The sequence below is a fragment of the Mandrillus leucophaeus genome, unplaced genomic scaffold (assembly GCF_000951045.1).
Source record: "Mandrillus leucophaeus isolate KB7577 unplaced genomic scaffold, Mleu.le_1.0 Scaffold547, whole genome shotgun sequence".
Lineage (NCBI taxonomy): Eukaryota > Metazoa > Chordata > Mammalia > Primates > Cercopithecidae > Mandrillus > Mandrillus leucophaeus.
This window is the reverse complement of record NW_012105886.1, coordinates 2,378,836-2,385,167: the sequence shown is the minus strand read 5'-3', so window position 1 is coordinate 2,385,167 and position 6,332 is coordinate 2,378,836. Positions and strand designations below refer to the sequence as shown.

The 6,332-nt window shown below is 39.0% G+C and overlaps 1 long non-coding RNA gene across 1 annotated transcript in view; it reads left to right on the top strand.

The window, feature by feature from the left end:
- Window positions 1-1,646: 1,646 nt before the first annotated feature.
- The window catches only part of LOC105552203, a 273,860-nt gene continuing 269,174 nt past the window's right edge, over window positions 1,647-6,332 (top strand). Inside the window, exon 1 of the long non-coding RNA XR_001007962.1 lies at window positions 1,647-1,710. This is a non-coding gene — a long non-coding RNA (uncharacterized LOC105552203). The remainder of the gene's footprint in view (window positions 1,711-6,332) is intronic.

The following is a 6,332-nucleotide window of genomic DNA, read 5'->3' as shown; positions in this document are numbered from 1 at the left end:
AATATAAAATTAGTAATTTGATTTTTAATATATGTCCATGTTTTTCAAAAACATATTTGATTAAGTTGTGGATAATTCATTTACTAAGCTGCGGCCATGCCAACCCCTGAATGTAGGTGTAATTTTTGTCAGTGTCTCAATGTATTCATAAATTTTTCTCATTTGTTTATTTTATGCAAACCGTAAGAGACATTTTTCTCAGTGAAGATTGCCTCTTTATTTTATTTTGAAATATTTGTATATTTATTTCATTAAATGAGATAATGCTTTTTCTTATTAACATAATTTCCAGTACATTAAACATATTTCTCCACAGACAGAAGAGAGGAATCAAATTAAATGACAGCTAAATCACTTGCAGCAATTTCAACTGTTAAAAGAAATAAGTATCTCTGTTTTCTTTGTGATCACAAGATGTGCTGTAAAGGGAAATGAAATACTAAAGAAAGAAAGGAAAACATAAAGAAATAGTGACTGACTTATTGCAGTAATACCATTGAGAGAAGAAAAATTCACTACAAATAAAAGGAAAAATAATATAGTGGACTTGAAAGTTACCAAAATTCATTTCTTATTGATGAGTTCAGTGGAAGCCTAATACTGAGTACACTGATGAAAAAAATCAATGCAATAAACTATGAATGATGAAAGTTGAAATAAATACTTTTCCTATGAAAGACCATTATTCTAAATGTCTTTAATTTTTTAATAATTCATGTCTTTATGTTTACAAGAAAGGAGGCATTATTGCTTGGTAGACTCAAAAAATGCATGTAAAAAGCATCTACTAGAATCCCGTATTTAGTAATAAGTCCAAATGATATTGGTGACCTTCTGATTTTTAGTATCATGTCTTGACTTTAGGTGTATTAGGGGGAAGTGAGCTAGAATTTTAAAAGCCATTCTGACAAAGGATGCTTATACATTTATACAGCATACTTACTCTATTGAGGACAAACTGCTTTCCAAAAAGATAATTAATCTTTGGATCATAGAAAGCAATACTCAGTGTATATATTATATATACATGTATACAGCATGCTTGTGAAAATTCTGGGGGACAGTGATGGTAATTCTTGACAAAATCAACATTGCCACACACATGCACATGCATACGTACGTGTGTGTGCATGTTTATGTCAGTCAAGTTGTTAATGTGTTCAAGTCAGAGCATACAGGTTACCTGGATCTGAGTGTTTGCAGGTGGGCTTATCCACTTATTTTCTCTTTTCACACATCATTTAAAAAAAAGCTAGTTAATTTAATCAACACAATCAGAAGGCAGTCAATTAAGTAGAGGAAAAAAAAATAATCATTCCGGTCATTTTTACTGAATTGGTTCTGACTGAATTAACCTTCTAATACAGTTGATCTTGTAGTCTGCTCTTCTCCAATGCCTATATCTCTTTCTTCCCTTCCTCTCCCCCAGTTCATCTACATCCTAACATTTCACTCTCTTTCTCTCCCTTTTGTCCTCTTCTTGGCTTTTTATTGGATTCTTCTTCTTTCCTTCAACATGTTAAGAAGCCTTTTCCATTGGCCCATATTCCCATTCACTCTCCTCTCTCCCCTTCCAACACACATGTACCTTACCTGGCCCCATGGAAAAAAAAATGCTAAAGTTGATTTTTCTTGTTTTGACTTACAGATGTTTGAAACTATCGCTTTGCTGACAACATCTGACTGCCACGCTAGGATGTGACGCTTAAGGTAATAATTGTGATTTTTTTTCCCACCTTTAGAGACCTCTTGATCTGAAAGGTTCTTGGGTCCCCACTTGGTATAAAGTTTTGGCCATCTCTTGGACTATTTTCTCCTCAGTACAAAGCCTTTGTGAAGGTGTGTGGAAGCTGCAAGGCAAGCAGTTTTCTGAGAAGTTGGGGGTGCAATGTTAATGTTCAGGAATCCTTCTCTGTGCCCACTTTGGAAATACTTCCTCTTATCTTTCATTCAGGATGCAGGGGATAAGGCAAAAGTGCAGGCCACATGCAAGAGATTTTGAATTATGCATTAAGCTGATAATGCCCCAGAATGCAAGCTTATGTCAATAAATAACTAGGCTGGCAGGAGGAAGGCAGTCACCTTACCAGTGCGGAGGGTACCACATAGGGAGAGAACTAGAGGAAGACGAGGTGAAGGGTGAAAGGCGCTCACATCCTGTTAGCTTGCTCTGATGAAGAAGCAAGAAGAGTAAGTTAATATTGAAATTATTGTCTAATGCCTAGCTGCTTTTAAATGGATTTAGCCAAGGTAACAAGACAATCTCTAAGGTGGGCCCTGTGTGTTCAAGGTTGCATGTGTGACAGGGTTAGCCCTTCTGTGGAGCTGTATGTAAAGAAATTCTGTCTGTAGAGAAATTCATGAATTCCTTAATGGGACCCATACATTCTTTAAAAAGGCAAGAAGTTTTGTGGTGAAATTCGGCAAAATTCATAATGGGACACTCAAGGTTTTGTTTTACCAGGTATTCTTTTCTGATTGTGTCATAGAAAAGCAGTAAAAGCTAAGCAAGTGGAAGAAGCAGGATTAAAAGAATGCTATAAATTATGTCCCTGGCACATGATACAGGACTATCCAATGCTGATGAGAAATGATTCTTTAATCTTTGTGTTGCTTCTCTTGCTTTAGTAAAATGCATCAATAAACATGACTCTCTTCTGTGAGAAATGAACACTGGTGCACATGCCAGCATATACCTGCACATGCACATGCACTATTTAAAAAAATATTTAGTCCTGTTTCTCATGGAAATGGAAAGTGTCTGGGTGTGTGGGCACTGGGAGATGGATACTTGAACCTTTATCTATTTTTTCGTTACCAAAAAGAAGAAGGAATTTCATATGCATTTTACCATTTTCTTAGTTTTAGACAGCAATTTGCAGCCCCTGGTTATGCAATCTGAAGCTTTTGCTCAGATTCTCTCAGCAATGTGCGCGTTTGCGAGGCCAGTTCTATAGGCCCACATGAATATACACACTGGCAAATTAAAAATGGACCTGGGAAAACACCCTTCTCCTAGGAGAGTCATATCAAGCAGTGTTTAAATTAAATAATTTGCAGAGTGTGGGGAATAAAGCTTTGTAGCAGTATCTGGAGGTTATCTTCCCTTGGGAAATTTCTGCCATTTAGTACAATCTGGTGCATGCCAATGAGACACACACTCATGCATACACACACTAGTAGATGTATTTTATTTTACATCTAAATTATATTTATTTCTGTAGGTTATCTGCCATTTTATGTTCATGTCGAGGAGAAAAAAAAGAGACAAACTTCTTGTGAAGGGTTGAGGTCATTAAGATCCAAACAAAAGCGAGGAAAGGTTATTGAGCAGACATGAGGGAGGGCTGACTCTGGCATAAAGCCGTTTACCCCACAGCTTCTGGGGGAGCATGGCTGTGATTGGGAGACTGATCAAGCTCAGGTCACTGATTTTGATCCTAGCCCGTTGACTGATGGTAAAAGGGGAGCCATTGTTGTGATGAGATAATGTGAGTAGGTAAGCCACAAGTAGCTGAAATTAGTTGATGTCTTGCTTCTTGTCCTGCTTCAGCAATATCAAAGCCAAATTGCATGTGAAGGAGTTTGTCGGTTAGAACGTCATGCTATGTCTCTAGTTAATGCATTGCTCCATAACTGAATGTATTCTTAGCCTAAGCAGCATACCTGTCCACCTGTGGAGGGAATGAAGCCTGTCACATGTACGGTTGTTGAATGAAATGTTAACAGGAGAAGAGAGGGTTAGAGGGAGAGGGAGAGAGAGAGCACGCAAGCAGAAGATAGCTACCTCTGTACAGGTAATTTTAAAAGCTCCTGTTTACAAAAAGTGGGAGAGGCTCACGTGAAAATAGTTATTTTTTCCATTTCCAAGATTATCTTTGTACCCTTTAGACTCTCACTTTTATCTTTTATGTGAGAAAATTCTTGCAAATTACTAGTAGCCAGTGTAGAAGCTGTGAGTTACAGTGCAACTCTCCGTGAATCCTGCATTCTGGCTCCCCCAATTATTTGACAAAAATACTGGTGTATGTTAGTTTGCTTGGGCTGCCTGAAAAAATACCATGGACCAGGTGGCTTAAATGCAGAGATTTATTTTCTCACAGTTCTGAAGGCTGGAAGTCTGAAATCAAGGTGTTGGGATGGTCGGTTTCTTCTGAGGCCTCTTTCCTTGCTCTGCAGATGTCCATATTCTTGCTATGTTTCTCACATGGTCATTCCCCTTTATGCAGAAATTTCATCTTCTTCTAAGGACAGCAGTCACATTGGATTAGGGCACATCCTAAAGATCTCATTTTAACTTAATTAGCTCTTTAAAGCTCTTCTCTCCAAATACTGTTACATTCTGAGGTACCGGGGCTTAGGACTTCAACATATGAATTCAGGGGAACAGAATTCAGACCATAACAACTAGACTTTCCAAGACAGTTGGTAGAGCTATAATTTTTAAATTTGTTTTTGCTTCCTTATTTAGAGATTTATTCTTCCCACTTTCCTTCTCTTCTGCATTTTTATTAATACTGGACTGAAAGTAATTTATTACAATGATTCTAGGTGGATGTGTTTTGTTGTTTTAAGAAGAACAGTTTGGGGAAAGAGATAGAAAGCTTATTTAAGAAAACAAATCTTACTTGATTTTTTTTTTCTTTTAAATTCAAACCGGCTCCGCTATGTTCTCTGACCTTAGCAAGTTACTCAGCCACACTCTGCCTCCTATTTCTCCTCTGTATACTGTGGATAATAAAAAGAACCTTTTCAAAAGGTTGCTGGGAGGATTAATTGAGATAATACATGTAAAGTGTTTAACATGGTCCCTGGATCACAGTAAGTGCTCCGTAAATAGTGTTTATCCAATAACCATAATAACCACAGACACTTAACAGAATTCTATGTTGTGCACTGGTGCTGGACAAAATGTAATACCCTTTCTGAATTTCATTTGATTACAGACTTATTTCGTGCTTTTAGAAGTGGAGCTAGGAGCAGATTCTTTTTAAAAATTATTTAAGTGGACTTTGACAGAGGCTTGGACTCGCAAAGTGTAGATAAAGCATAATCAGGCTTTATTGTCATCTCCTGTCTCACCAAACCAAAAGAAAGATATTTGGTTGATAAGTAGAGTTAGAAAAACAGAGGAGAAGAGTGAGTGGCTGGGGTCTTCTGATACCTTGTGGAACCCAGTTTCTTCTCTGGAGAAACTCAACCTGTGCAGCATGAATGGACAGACCTGGCAGGTGCCCGGTGGTCTTGCAGAGGGACCAGTCACCAGGCCCTCTCTTTGTCCACGGGAGACAGTGGCTTTCTAGCCTGGGAGGCCCAAGCACATTGGACCACTGGATATTCAGAGCTGGGATATCAGACAGAGGTTACCCATAAGCCTTTCAATATGTGTAGTTAAGAACCAAACACATTCTTTGGTTAAGCAAAACATTGCCAGTAACACTGAAAAGGCTCTATGTACTGCAATTGACTTGGATCAACCAACACTTTTAAGAATCTCAGGACCCGGCGCCATGGCTGAGGCCTATACAGCACTTTGAGAGGCTGAGGCAGGAGGATCATGTGAACCCATGTTCAAGACCAGCCTGAGCAACATAATGAGAAGCCATCTCTAGTTTAAAAAAAAAAAATTGCTGGGTGTGGTGGTACATGCCTGTACTGCCAGCTCCTCAGGAGGCTGAGGTGGGAGGATAGCTTGAGCCTGGCAGGTTGAGGCTGCAGTGAACTATGATTGTATCACTGTACTCTAGCCTGGGCAACAGAGTGAGACCCTGTCTCAAAAAAACAAAACAAAACAAAAACACCCTTGGGACTTAACTACTTTAAAAATAGTCTGATGACCAAGAAAACAAAAGTATCTTTTGTTTTAAAGTGGCATTTCCTTAAGGAGCCTTTGGCTCCATAAAATCCTATGAAAATCTACATGAAGACTCTGTCCTTGAATTTTGAGAGAAGTTGGGGAAGAAGCAGTATACTTTGTTTGTTTTTTATTTTCTTTTATGAGACAGGGTCTCACTCTGTCTTGAAAGCTGGAGTGCAATTGGCACAGTCTCAGCTCACTGCAGCCTCAACCTCCCAGGCTCGAGCCATCCTCCCTCTTCAGCCTTTTGAGTATCCAGGACTACAGGTGTGCACCACTATGCCAGGCTAATTTTTGTATTTTTTTGTAGAGATGGGGTTTTCGCCTTGTCATCCAGGCTTACGATTTGAATTGAATACAAAAAACAAGATGTTTAAGCTTGGCCGGGCGCGGTGGCTCAAGCCTGTAATCCCAGCACTTTGGGAGGCCGAGACGGGCGGATCACGAGGTCAGGAGATCGAGACCATCCTGGCTA